The 14973-nt window shown below is 39.5% G+C and overlaps 1 protein-coding gene and 1 long non-coding RNA gene across 5 annotated transcripts in view; one reads left to right on the top strand and one right to left on the bottom strand.

Moving 5' to 3' along the window:
* GABRB1 (gamma-aminobutyric acid type A receptor subunit beta1) overlaps nucleotides 1-14973 on the bottom strand; it is a 128038-nt gene that overhangs the window by 60892 nt on the left and 52173 nt on the right. The window lies entirely within an intron of this gene.
* The window catches only part of LOC137855760 (uncharacterized), a 46075-nt gene that overhangs the window by 10393 nt on the left and 20709 nt on the right, over nucleotides 1-14973 (top strand). For both annotated transcript variants that reach the window (XR_011095923.1, XR_011095922.1), the window contains exon 2: nucleotides 7183-7285. This is a non-coding gene — a long non-coding RNA (uncharacterized lncRNA). The remainder of the gene's footprint in view (nucleotides 1-7182; nucleotides 7286-14973) is intronic.

The raw sequence follows: 14973 nt of genomic DNA, 5'->3' as shown, positions 1-14973 counted from the left end.
ACCACCCACCACAACGCCCCTGGCCATGGGCTTAAAAAACCTCTTTTGCCAGAAGGAATGCATGGTACATTTGGGTCTCCAGTCTATAGATTACAGGGTCTCTGGTCTACGGACCATGCTTGCCATCTTTCGATAGGTTTTCTTTAACATGAGAAAAGCAGGGTTTTATTGACCTCAGTCAAATAGCCTTGAACACCATTGAAAACACCTTTTGATATTTGCTGTCTTCATTGTGAAAGATTCCTCCCACAATCCAGGAAGGCTAGCAGTCCCTAGACCATCTTAGAAAGAGCAAAAATGACTGCAGAAAGTATAATGAACAATTTCTCATATTGAGAGTGCTGCAGTTGCCAGGTGTAATGACCTTTGGTAGCTGAGCATATCTCACCTGAGCCCAGATGCTTTCTGGCCTTGGCAATCAAATATTACTGCACAGAAAATGAACATGGCCTGACTATCACACTGTAGCTTAGGGAAAGTACCATTTACAAAGTCCTTCAGCTTTGCACTTGGTCAAGAAAGAAACTGTTGTAAAAGACTTCTGGTCTGACTTACTCCCTCAAGTCTTTCACTTTGTACATTTAGTCATTTTAAAGGTACTCAAGTTTTTGATGTGGAAAAGCCCACATACTTTATGTCTGATGGATTTCTTAAACAATGTCTGAAACAGCAGTATGTAGACTGCTAGTTTTATCTTTCTTCTCCTCTCTCCTACCCCCCTTTTCAAGTGGCAGGTCATTTTGTCACGCATTTAGCAATAAAAGAGCAGTAACATTACAGATGCTGGGTAAGATTTTCTTTTACGTGAGAGAAGGCCTCACCTCTGTCATCCTTACAAACCCTAGCCTGTACTGTAATTTTGGAAGAAATAGAGAGCATAAAAGCTATCTGTGATTTCCTCTCTTCATCTTCACTGGCTTCTTAAGATGTACCACTACCATGAAAATCAAAGCACTGTTGTTACCTTTCTAAAAGACTTTCTGCCTGAAATGTTGCATCTAGCAGAGCTATAAACTATAGGCTGATCACTAGTAAAATAAGTTAATATTAATAGAAATATTGCTTTCCCTGGGCCTGCAGCAGTTGCGCTGTATAGAGGACATTCCATGACTTGATCAGCAGTCCTATACGTTATGTAATTTACATCAGTTCTGAGAATCAATTTTCAAGCATGTGACCTCTTCAGGCCTGCAAGGTGGATGGTTACTCATGGCAGAGCCAAGAGGTGGTATGCAGAAGGTGTAAGTCTTGACCACATAACTAGGAGCAGGTAGGAGGAGGTCAGGACAGCTACTTTTCCTTTTCACAGCACACTGATTAAGCACAAAGTTCCTTGGGGACAGAGCAAGTGTTTATTTCTAACTTTGTCTCAGATTAATTTAATCTGTGAAGGAGTTTGGCTGGACTCTGACCATGTATGCTTGGCTGAATGTGTAGAAACTTGAGGTGGAAAGGCTTCAACCCACCCTTGACTCTACAGCCGCCTTCCAGATGGGGAATCAAAGAGGTCAAAACCTTTATCATGCATAACTGTCACTGCTGCAGAAATATCTGGATGGGTGGACTATTTGGCTTCTCAGCTGCTGATGACTTACCAATCATTAGCCAAGTGTGGTATGAATTTAAGTCACCACCCAATTTCACTTTCTATTTCAAAGGTTTGATCTTCAGTGGTTGAGGAAAAGGATAACTGTATCCATTGTCACTTCTACAACAGCATGGTTTAAAAACAATAACAACAACACTAATGATAATAAAAAAGAACAGCATAAACTCTTTTGTTGCCTTTTGTGTTTCTTCCTGAAATTTAAGTGTAATGAAGGCAGTGCATGTGCTGATGCTGCCCTGCCAGCTGTTGCTGAAGGCTTTTGCACTGACAGGTTTATGTGACAGGAGTAACGCACTGAGGTGTGCACTCTGCTGAATATGTGATTTGTAATTTAAATGGTAGAAAAAGCATGGAGAAATACGAACCCTGAGGAAGCAAAGTTTTGAGAATGTATGTTGAAGGATTTTTGAAACAGCAAAGATCCCATGGCTTGCTGCAGCTGAGCAAAGCAAGCTACCAGGATGACTATGAGAAGTTCCCATGACAGTGTTCCCACATTGCCCAACTGAGGAATTTAGAAAAATATTGTTGCCAGTAGTTGGCTTCAAGGACAAGGTCTACACGACTGCTAATCACAAGGGGGTTGTTTTCTTGCAGGTGGGGTTGTTTTCTTGTAGTTTTTTGTCTGAGTGCTGTTGACCAATAATTTTGTGTGAGACACTATCCGCCCCTGTTAAGTTCACTATAAAAGTCAGGCTCTTCGGGTAATAAAATGGAGCATGATCTGACCATACTGGTGTCTGTTGTGCTTTCGGCCGTTCTTCCTGCAACAAATATAATGTCCAATTTGGATAGCTTTGGGTTAGAAGCAAGCACTTAAAGAGAAGTTAAATCCTTGCCTTTCCTTCCTTGTAGAGATACACCGAGACCAGATGTGAGCTGAATGAGAAAAAAAAATCAATATTCTCATGCAGTTTTCATATGTTGTATCTTTTCTTTCTATCCTGCCCTATTTCAACCAATTTTACATAGAAAAGGTTTCATAAATGTGTGATACAAGTTAAATTCTCAATGCTCAGCTCTTTGCTTGGTACCCTCTGTCTTCTGTCTAATTCAGCAGAGAAAATGCAGTCTGCAACACAGATGGAACACGAATTTCAATTACACATAATTACCTTTTTCTTCCCTTCCTGCTTTCCTTTATATTTTCACCATGTCTAAAAGCTGCTTTTGTAAAACTGTCATGTCACCCTGGAGAAAAAGGCTAAAAATTGAGGATTTTCTGTGTGTGATGGATCTCAAAGATCAATCAGAGAGAATTATAGCCAAGATAGGCTATAAGATATCTTAAGGATGTGATCAGGAAAAAAAAAAAAAAAAAAAAAAAAAAAGAAGTCTCTTGGCTATGGCTAGTGGTAGAAAATAAATTGCTATTTTTAGCTTCACAGTCTGTCTCAGAAATTTTATTTCATCCAGCTGTGCTTTACACAGAATACTACTGTTGATGACACTACAGGAGAGACAATAAACCTGTGCCCCACAGCTGTGTTGTACTATAGAAATATGTGGCATGCCAACAAGTGTTAGTGGGAAGAGAAAACCTGAGCTTTATCTTAAAAGAATCTTCATGTTTCTTAACTCAGAAAGAGTTGTATTGTCTTTCCATTCTCCAGAACCCAAGAGAGTTACTCATTCAGTATTTTAATGAAGAAAATAAGTTGTATACTGTATTTGTGAGAATCCTATTCACTGTGAGTTTTTATTTTAAAAAGAAAAGTTTAAAGTTAATGGTAATGTAATTTTATGTAATGGTTATTTTAATGAAAAAAATATATCTGAACTACAATAGTGCAATATATATATATGCACATATATTTGTAGGGAATGTAGTCTTACCTTTCTCCTGTTTGATCAGTGAGGAGTGAAATACCAGCAAAACATATGGCTAGCTTCACCTTGGGATTTTTTCTATTATCACAATTTGTTATATTTTACAGTAATGTATGTGAGGAGAGGTGAGAATTTAATGACTAACCACCTTCTAGCCTGTACAATTTGCTCAGGATTCTGTAGTTTCAAGCTCTAGGGTATAAGAATACTATCTGAATCTTCCATATCTAAATTGGTGGTTGGCTGCAGAATTTTTCAAGTTTTTATGACAGCTTTCTAAGATCTCAAGCGTCTGTCTAGATGTGAAAATAAATCAGACGATGTTTAATGTTTGCATTTAGAAATTTCTAATCCTGAGTTTAAAAAGAAGAGCCCAATATAAAAATAAAAATAAAGAAAGAAAAGAATCTGTTTCTGCAGATAACTGTTCATTTGAATAATTTAGTTTAAAAACTGTGTTGTGTTTTTGTTTTTTAGAAATGTGCTGAATATTTCTGCATAACTTTACTTACTATAACAAAATAAAAAAAATTAAAATGTATGATATTTCAGTTGAGCTGAAATAATCAAAAATTAGAAAAGCTGAAATAAGCTAATTGAGCTGTCCATATTTTCCTCAAAAAGTCCAGGTCGGATGGGGCTGACCCAGGAGATGCCCCTGCCCATGTCAGAGAGGGTGAACTAGATGGTCTTTAAGGTCCCTTCCAAGCCAAACCATTCTGTGAAATGCTGTTCTGTTTTACTAGGGTGTAGTCTTCTTCCTAGTGCTAAAAGTCTAAGCACCAATGATAACATTTTTTTATTGTGTAGTGATTTTTGTTGTTGTTGTATGAGATAAAGCCTGATATGTTAAAAATTAGATGATTTTTGTTTGTTTGTTTACTTGGTAATTGTGCACATTTTTTTCTTTTTTCTTTTTTTTTTTTTTTCCTTTTTTTTTTCTTTATTGAACTGGGAAGGTATGAGAGCAAGTGTGTATGGATGTATATTGTAGTATGTAAGTCAGTCTGTGTATCAGTAACATGAACTGTGAGAGGAGAATGCCTGCTGGACCTCAGGATGGCTCTGGCACCTCCCTTTTGGGGTTTAAAACTTCTCAGAGCAAGAACACAAGATGTCATATGAGTATGGGTACGTTTATGCAATATCGATAAACAAGTGTTGATTTTAGCTAAACTGATTTCAGATGTGGGATGTAATGAGTGACAGGAGGCATCACCTAGATGGGGTCTTGCTGAGTTTGGAGTGTGTAATTACTTTTCTGGTTGGATTACATGGAGTAAATTACATATGCTACCCTGTAACCGAGTTGGAAATACTATCTTACATTACCCTTTGTCTGCTTTGGAAGATTAAGAAAAGCTTCTCAAATTTCAGCTGAGCTTCATTCAAAACTTACAGGATTATGAGCTCAGGTCAGTTTTGCACTAAAACCAACTATCAAGTCTGGACTAAACTAGGAGTTAATTTGGTGGGTTGAAATGGCTCCATGTAGGGCAGTGAAAGATAAGAAACCTTCCTGTAGCTCCAAAGTGGAATGAAATAGCTGTGAAAACAGAACTTTGTCTCTCCTATTTCTAAAGATGCTCAACATAATTAGAAATATCTCAATAAAAAAGTTTTTCTTGTTTTCACTGTTGAATTCATTTTAAAATTAAAATATTAGTAGACTTCAAGTGAATGGGTTGCTGAGCTAATTTCCATAACATAATACCAGTAGTAACAGGAGAAATTTCTCATTAGGTTGGCTTGTGAGAGGCATTTTAATAAGGTGTACTAGGTTAAGACACATGCTTACATGTTAGTCTTGGGTAAGAGAGAGATTCTGTGAAAATGTGAATAAGAGAAACTAACATATTTTCCTCTAAATGGCAAATTTATTTCTTAATCTGAATTTAATTAGGCCCATAAATAAACATTGGCACCAAACTTCACTCTTTACCCAGGTAATATAAATTTCTTGTATGAGAGAAAATGAATGGACTACTCATGCCTCTTGTACTTGAGGTTAAAAAAAAGCAATTTGTAGTTCCAGTAAATAATATACTGAAGATCTTTCACACAATGCTAATTCCTTTTTTTTTTTTTTTTTTTTTTTTAATTTCTATTACTTTGTTCACTATATATTTGAATAATTTCATTGTGCAATGTGTATCGATGATGTAAGGGCAGTAATGGGTTTTTAGTTTCCCAATAAACCTCTGCATCTCTAAAACCAGCAGAGATGCATTAAAATGGCTGGGTAATTTCTACTTGTTGGTAATTTTCACTGTGTGGTTTACTAGTTCAGCACAGCATAACATGTGAAATATGTTGCTGTACTATAATCTAACTTCCTGAGGGACATGCTGGTCTCACCCTGCTTATTTGCTAATTTACAGACTCCAGTAGAATAAAAGACCAGTATAAATGTCTACTATATTTAACAGATTGCAGGCATGCATGTTTTAAGAAGAAAATAGAGGGGATCTTTTAACTTGCAATGTTCAGCAGTATGATCTAAAATGTTTTCCCTCTTCCCAAGGTTGTCTCAGTCTAAGTTCCATTACTGTTTTATATGTTTAAATAGTGAATATCAAAACACATCCCAAAATTCTTACCAGATAAAAAAAAATTAACACTACGAGTATAATTCTTAGCAGAAAATAGTAAATGGAAGGATATTCTGTGAATCCATAACTGTTCTAGCTTAATTCAATGTCAAAGGTTAGAACTCCAGGTGAATTTGCTCATGAGGTCACTGTGCAGTAAAACAAATACGAGAATGTTACACATCACATCAATGTTACATACTTTTCATAGGTAACAGTGTACATTGATATTGGTGGAATACACACTGTATACCCAAACAAACTGAAATTTAAATCATATCCTTGAGAAGCATCCAATAATCAAGTATGTGGCAGCACTACAGAAAATGAGATGCAATGCAATTCAAATACAGTATAACTTAATCAAGACAAACATAACTGAAATTGCAATTTAAAATTAAATATGGAGTGATGATCAGGATACTAATATTGACTGAAAAAAGGCCAGAAATGTAGAATACCAATGTACATAAATCCTGCAGTGATTGCAAGTTATGATTAATTAGGGAAGATTACCTTCCATGTTTCCTGGATACAGAGAAGGGAAAGGTAGAGCTTAAGACTGTAAGTGCTGTACTTGCAAATTGGAAAAGGCATGTTCATTCATACATTGTATGCTAGTGCATCAGAGGAAGGTGTGTTTGTTCAGTAACAGTTAGTTGTCCTCTGGTCCATCTTGGAATCTTGGAAACCTAGGGAATATTCATGCCCTCAACCTACAAAAGAGCTATTTTAAGACAAAGGAATGTAAATTGTGTGTAATTACTAATACATACTTTGTGCTCAATTGCATACAGGGCACAAAAATTAGTGGAAAACATTTTTGCCCAAATTATGGAGCAAAATCTTTATTTATTTTAGAACATTATTCATGTTCTACTTATTCTGTTCTCTAAAAACATCAGGGAAGCTACATGTTTTTATTAAGCCTGCAGTCCAGCCGAGCAAGGTCAGTGAGTTGTAGTCATTGATTGTATTTGCCTTTTTTTTTCTAAGGGCATAGGTTAGTGCTCCTTCTGGCTTTGTTTTTAAGTGAAGATTGATGCAGCATATGTTGTCTCATTCCCCTCTTCAGCCCAAGGTAGTGGGAGGAGGGGGAAGGAGTTTGGAAGTATGTACTCAAATTATTCAATGCGCTATCTTGTTTCACAGGGGGATATGGTTCTTGTGAACTAGACTTCTGTCAGGGAAACAAGATAGGAAGCTCCACTGTCTACAGGACATCTACAAGATGACAGAAAAAAAAAATTCTTTTGTTGAGATAAACTATTTTTTATATTTTTTAACAGGATTAGAATTTTCTCAAAGCAAGCTTCACTTTTGCAGAAATCACATTTTCTGTCAGAAAATTTAAATCGCTTGAAGATGCAAGATTTCTGTAGGATAAAAAGTTGTGTAAGGTATTATTATTTTGTTTGATCCATTTGGTAGCTCTAGTTGATAGTGAAGTGCCCTGCACTTTTTCAGAAGTGCTGGTAATTCTCCAGAGAAGTGTGTCATAAACCTTGTTGGCATTTATAACCTCACAATTAAATTAAGTATGTAGCATCACAGTTGTTTCTTACAGAAAGAAGCAGAGATCTGGCAGGAGTCCGCATAGCTGTAATGATGATTCCCTTTATTGTTCAAAGCACAGCCAGGAACAAGATTAGACTCATTATAAGTGTAGCATGTTGTAAATGAAGGCACTTATCATTACTGTATTGGGATCCAATATTACTCTTTGCAGTCAACGGCAGAAGTCCCCTTAAATACAATGGGATTAGAATCATGTCCAATGTCTTCAATCATTGCTGAAAAAAGGAAAGCAAATGGCAAAATATCTATCAGTTCTTGAAATAAAACCATCTATTTTGTTGCATTTTTTTTCCAGTGTTTTGGTGCATGTATTTATTACTGCTTCTGAGATTTAAATGGGCTGTTATGATAGTTGTGCTTCATTGATCTGCCATTATTTAACTTAGAGGGGGCTAAATTCTCCCTCTTAAAATCTTCTCTTTTCTGCTCTGTGTTATGTGAAGAAGAGTTAATACTTCTGTACTTGGGATTGGTTTCCCATTTAATTACCCTCTGCTTTTGCTCTCTTATTTGAGCTTTGCTAGCTTGGGAGGCCTGAACATGCTGCTTGTTGTATGGGAAGAAAACAGATCACAGAATCATAGAATATCCTGAGCTGGAATGGTCTCACTAGGATCAGTGAGTCCAACTCCTGGCTCCACGCAGGAGCACCCCAAAATCATACCATACATCTGAGAGCACTGTCCAAATGCTTCTTGAACTCTGTCAGGCTTGGTGCCATTACCACTTCCCTTGGGACCCTGTCCCAGTGCCTGACCACCCTCTGGATGAAGAACCTTGTCTCTGTTCATATGCAGGTATGAAAGGGAACAGTGGAGTGATATTTGAGGACTGTGATATTTTGCCCAAGTAGTGTTGTCTTCATCCTCTCTGCAGAACAAGCACTCCAAGGTAAAGAAATTTCAAGCTTTAATTCACGTTCCAAAATATTTCATATTTCAGCCAGCTTGGACTGAAAGCATGAATACACAGGAGTGAGGATGGGTATTTGGTAGGAAACAGTACCTCTGAGGTTCTAATGTTGAACATCTTGAAGGTGGCTCCTTAGTGACTGGAAGGATGACTCTTAAAGAGGTGGGCATAGATCAGCTCTGAGGGTCTACCACTTGATATGTGCTATGAGGAATAAAACAAACTAAGAAAATGTTGCTGGAAAGATGCAAGTTTCAGTAAAGTGAAAACATTGCAGAAAAGTGTAGAATTAAACAAACACCACTTCCCTTGGTACCAATAAGAAAGAGAATTGGAAAGGAGCCCTTTTTGATGACAACAGTTGTTTCCGAAGCACATGATGTTTTTCTTGTAATTTCCAGTTAGCTCAGCAGGCGTGAACTATGAGCCTATTAGGAAGTGTACTGCAAGTCTATGGAGGATGCCACAGCAATCAGAACTCAGAATTCCTCATGGTGTCAGTGAACAGTGCTGCAGGCAAAGCTGAGCTTATTGTTAGCCTGGGAGCAGATGGAAGTTGTTTGCTGAATTTTATTTTATACACTACTGTGTAAGCCATAATACATTGCGTACTGATTTCATTAGCACTGGACAGAAAGTTGAAGAGAACATGACCCCACAAGAGAACAATGTGCCCATGTTTTCCCTGATCTTTCTTTTTCTATTTATGTACTTGTAGAATCATCTTTTGTTACCATTCACATCCCTTGCCAGATTCAACTCCAGGTCAGCCTTGACTTTTCCAACCCTATGCCTGCAAGACAGAACAGCAACTCTGTACTTCTCTTGGGTCACCTGCCCTTGCTTCTACCTCTGGTGCTTTTCCTTTTATGTTGAATTCATTAGAAATGATCATCCATGCTGATCTCCTGCTGCTTTTTCTTGAATTTCTGCTTGTCAGGATGGATCTTTCTTGAACTTGGAGAAGCTGATCTTTGGATATCAGCCAGCTCTCCTAGACCACTCTTTACTCCAGAGCCATATCCTATGGGATTCTTCCAAGCAGATCTTTAAAGAGGTTGAAGTCTGTCCCCCTGAAATCCAGGTCTGGGTCCTGGTTTTTGTCCTGTTACCTTATCTTGGGATCCTGAACTCCACCATCTCACGGTCTTTACATTTAAGACTGCCTCTGACTTTCATATCTTGGACCAGTTCTTTCTTGTTTGTAACTATCAGGTCCAGCAAAACACCTTCCCCTGTTGGCTTCTTAATTACTAGTGCCAGGAAGCTGTTGTCAATGAATTTAAGAAATTTTCTGGAGCACCTGAGCCCTGCAGTATCATCATTTTAGCAAGTATCAGGGTGGTTAAAGTCTTTCATGAGGACCAGGGCCTGTGAACACAAGGCTTCTTCCAGCTTTTGGAAGAAGACCTCCTCATCATCCTTCTGATCAGGAAGTCTATAGAAGATACTAACTACAACAACACCCATGTGTGTCTGCCTGTTAATCTTGATTCACACAGTCTTGACTGATGTCTGATCCATGCCAAGGCAAAACTACATGCAGCTGTTCTCTGCACATAAAGCTCTGCTCTCTCACATCAAGCAAAACTCCCCCTCCTTGCTGTTCATCCAAATCCACGTAGCCTGTTCATCCACAAAAACTTTATTGTTGCTTTTCTTGCCAGTTTTGTTGCCTTGCTTCCACCTCTCGTATGCTCCCTTCTGTGTTACAGTACATCAAGAAGTATCTGTCCTAGGCAAATAGGCCTTCTGCTGAAATTCCTGGTCTCCGTGCATGACAGGATGGATTGTTTTTGGATTTCAGATTTTTTTTTTCTTTAAAAATCCTTTTCACTTTATGACAGCTTGCTGGGGAATTTTACCTAGCAATTACTCATACAAGCCAAATTTTACTGTCCCGAAGTCCAGAGTTTTAACTCTGCTGCTCACTTTTCCAGCTGTCCTCCAGATCCTGAATCTGTCATCTTGTGGTCACTGCAAACCAAGCGTTCTGTGAAGGCTTGCATCCAGGATGTTTCTACAAAAGGCAGCTTGAGAAAAAATCTTCCCCCTGTGATTTCTCATGAGCTGAATAATTCAAATGTTAAGCTACTTACATGATGATCTAACATCGTAGTTCATGAGTTTATAACACTGATGCAAATTTTCTGTGGAAAACTTGCTTTTGGCTTTTGCAGGGACTCAGTTTGCCGTTAGATGAATGCATCAACACTAAATCCTCAGAACAGAATCCAGGATATTTTTAGAGTGTTAATAAAGGACCTTGCTTTATTTTTATCTTACTAATAGCATAACCAATTGGATAACTAATTGAGTTGGCCAATTTAATGTGATTAATCTGATTAAAACCCTACAAATCCAGTGTCATTGCCAGCTTCATAGGAATCCACTTTTCAAAACATTTTATAGTATGCGTAGGCATTTCAGGAGAGAGAAAAACAAGCAAGACCAATAATAACTCATCAGTCAGTTTCAAGGCATGTGAGTACCCCTGAATACTGACTAGGATATGGAAGCACAGTGTCTCTTTTCTGAAAAATGAGTAACTAGGGAGTACATATGAAAGGTAATTATTTGGAAGACTGAGTAGCTTCATGCAGAAAGTTGGCATCAATATACCAAAAACCTAGGAAAGTGTTTTCTTGCAAGCAAGATTAAAGATAAAGCAAGACCAAAAATCCATTTTCTTTAATTAAAGAATCAGCTTAATCAGCTTAAGGTGAAAAATCTCTCTCTGATAATGAAGCCTCAGAAGGGTTTCACTTCACTCAAGTCCAAGATGACCACTATTCTCATCCTTTCCTGTGAGTTAGCACACATTGGAATAGATAGTTAGAAAGCAGGGAAAATTGTTCCAGTTTGAAAAGGAAGTTTTTTCCAGTTTAAAAATGAACCTTGTCAATACTATGGTTTTTTGTTTGTTAGTTGATTTTTTTTTTTAAATGTAAATAAGTTCCTTGATCCTACCACCACGAGGGCTACCCAAATACTAATGATAAGGCAGGAAAAGGCAGCTTGCAGTGAAGGGGGAACGCAAAGCAGCTCAGAGCGGCCATGAAGCTATAGCCTAGAGCAGTTTTAAAGCCTCAAAAAAGAGGCAAGGAATATATAGGGACTTGTGAAAGTTTTTAGAGCATGCTTACTGTTCTCAGCTGAAGGCAAATATCATTGAAGTTTTTGTTTGTTAGTCATAGGAGACCAGGAGTAACCAGGACAAGTCTGCAGTTTGGGGCCATGCTTGGAGATACGTCAGAGGCCAGTCATGTTAGCTCTGTAAAGCCTTCTACAGTGTCCAGGCCAGAGTGACGGAAGAAGCTCAGATCTGATGCCCATCTACAAGAAGGGCCGGAGGGCAGACCCAGGAAACTACAGGCCTGTCAGTTTGACCTCAGTACCAGGGAAGCTCATGGAGCAGATCCTCTTGAGAGTCATCATGCGGCACTTGCAGGGCAAGCAGGCGATCAGGCCCAGTCAGCATGGGTTTATGGAAGGCAGATCCTGCTTGACGAACCTGATCTCCTTCTATGACAAAGTGACGTGCTGGGTGGACGAGGGAAAGGCTGTGGATGTGGTCTACCTTGACTTCAGCAAGGCATTTGACACCGTCTCCCACAGCATTCTCCTCAAGAAACTGGCTGCTCTTGGCTTGGACTGGCGCACGCTTTGTTGGGTTAGAAACTGGCTGGATAGCCGGGCCCAAAGAGTCGTGGTAAATGGAGTCAAGTCCATTTGGATGCCAGTCACTAGTGGCGTCCCCCAGGGCTCGGTGCTGGGGCCGGTCCTCTTTAATATCTTCATCAATGATCTGGATGAGGGCATTGAGTGCACCCTCAGTAAGTTTGCAGATGACACCAAGTTAGGTGCGTGTGTCGATCTGCTCGAGGGTAGGAAGGCTCTGCAGGAGGATCTGGATAGGCTGCACCGATGGGCTGAGGTCAACTGCATGAAGTTCAACAAGGCCAAGTGCCGGGTCCTGCACCTGGGGTGCAATAACCCCAAGCAGAGCTACAGGCTGGGAGATGAGTGGTTGGAGAGCTGCCAGGCAGAGAAGGACCTGGGAGTGATGGTGGGCAGTCGGCTGAAGATGAGCCAGCAGTGTGCTCAGGTGGCCAAGAAGGCCAACGGCATCCTGGCTTGTATAAGAAGCAGTGTGGCCAGCAGGTCTAGGGAAGCGATTGTCCCCCTGTACTCGGCTCTGGTGAGGCCACACCTCGAGTACTGTGTTCAGTTTTGGGCCCCTCACTACAAGAAGGACATCGAGGTGCTCAAAAGAGTCCAGAGAACAACGATGAAGTTGGTGAGGGGTCTGGAGAACAAGTCCTACAAGGAGCGGCTGAGGGAGCTGGGCTTGTTCAGCCTGAAGAAGAGGAGGCTCAGGGGTGACCTTATCGCTGTTTATAAGTACATTAAAGGAGGCTGTAGAGAGGCGGGGGTTGGTCTGTTCTCCCATGTATCTGGTGACAGGATGAGGGGAAACAGGCTAAAGTTGCACCAGGGGAGTTTTAGGTTGGATATTAGGAAGAACTGCTTTACTGTGAGGGTTGTGAGGCATTGGAATAGGCTGCCCAGGGAAGTGGTGGAGTCACCATCCCTGGAGGTTTTTAAAAGACGTTTAGATGTTGAACTTAGCGATATGGTTTAGTGGAGGACTTGTTAGTGTTAGGTCAGAGGTTGGACGCGATGATCTTGAGGTCTCTTCCAACCTAGGCAATTCTGTGATTCTGTGATCTACTGCCAGGGCTGTGCTGACACTTGCTGAATGATTGTGGCACCCAAAGTCTGAGACCTGGCATCTGGTGACCTATCTGTTATCTTGCATTGGTTACGTTTGTTTGTTAAACTGGTCAGTATCATCTGGCATTTGTTTCTTCATTATCATCAGAAAAAAATCTTGTGTGTATTTTAAAAAAATAAGTTAAAGAAAAATTGATATCTGAACCAAAGTCAAAGAAAAGACAGGCAGGACCTTCAGCTTTTCCTTACTTGCTAGAGATGGTTGCTGAATGTTGAGGCTTTGCTCTGAAGCTTATCCTGCATGGTGATTTTGAAAAGGGCAGACTGGAAACTTTTCTGAGAGACATTATTATTACTATAATAATAATAATTATTATTATTCTACAGAAATATTAGTTTTCTTGGTCCATCCTGACATGGCAGCAGCAGTACATATAGCAGTGTTTTTGCACACAGCTTTACTCCCTTTAGAGCTTTTTACAGACAGAAGTGTTGTGGCATGAAAGGTTAAGATAAAACCCATGGTGACCCATATGTGTTGATCACTGACACATAAGATGCAGATTTGGTCTGTCCTTAATTTATTGTTATTGACATGATACAGCCCAGAGAGTCTGCTGAGCGCTGAGGGTTCCTAAATCCGTGGTTTGTTGGCCAGGCAATGTTTACTTCTGGGGTTTTTAATTCTGGAGTCATTGCAGTGCCTTCGCCATGTCAACTAAAAGCCCTCATGAATTTCTTTCATTTAAAAACAAGCAAACAGCTGCTTGCTCCTGGTAAGTTTTTACTGCTTTGCAAATTAGACAATTTCCATCCCATAGAGGAATGGAAATTCAGTGTGTTTTCAGGAGTGAAACAAGAACTTCAAATTGTGTCTGTTTTATTCCTTCTTCTACAAATATGACTATTTTTCTGTTTCCTTTGCTTAATGCCTCCACTGAGTAGAAAGATGCATTTTCTGTTAAAACCCATTTATATTCAGCCAGAAATGTTCTTCATGCAGCTGGCCAAGCTATGTGAAGAGTAGGTCTGTGCCACTGTTGTTTAAAGCTAAAATGTAACATTCTCGCAACTGCAGCGTTTGGTAGGATTTGCTTAAGTTATTACGGGGCTGATGAAAAGCATTGGAGTCAGAGGCATATGAAATGTGGAGGTTCATAAGACTTGACTTTTCTGAAGACAAATGGGCTATTTGTGGACATAAATGGAAAACCAATGGCAAAACATCCTGGCAGAGAAGCAAAATATGGGAGAGGTGTAGCTCTTCTTTTGCATCTGTAAAGCTGATCTGTGGCAATAAGGAGATGCTGGTAAGAAAGTGAAGCTAGGACAGGAAACAAGCTCTTTGTCAATTTTGCTGTATGGCTGAGATGGTGACCAAGTTATGACGCTGTTCATGACGTGAGCAGTGATGGAGACGGTGGGGAGGTTCTTCCTTGTGGTTCTGGTGGCAACTCTCCAATTTCTGATTCTTCACTGGAATAAAATGGCCATCCATGGTGACTTCTAGATGGAGATAAGGGCCTTTTCAGGTGGCTAGGTAACTAATGCTCCATCACAAAATAGGACACAGCACCCTGTCATACAGTAACAAAAGCTATGAAGGAACATGGCAAATGGCTTCTGTTAGGGTTACAGGTGCAGTCAGATATAGCCTTAGTGGAGTGAACCTTTTCCATATATATCACCTCTTATTTGCCTTACAAGATCACATAA

Source organism: Anas acuta, chromosome 4 (assembly GCF_963932015.1).
Source record: "Anas acuta chromosome 4, bAnaAcu1.1, whole genome shotgun sequence".
NCBI classification, from domain to species: domain Eukaryota; kingdom Metazoa; phylum Chordata; class Aves; order Anseriformes; family Anatidae; genus Anas; species Anas acuta.
This window is presented reverse-complemented; position numbering and strand designations above follow the sequence as displayed.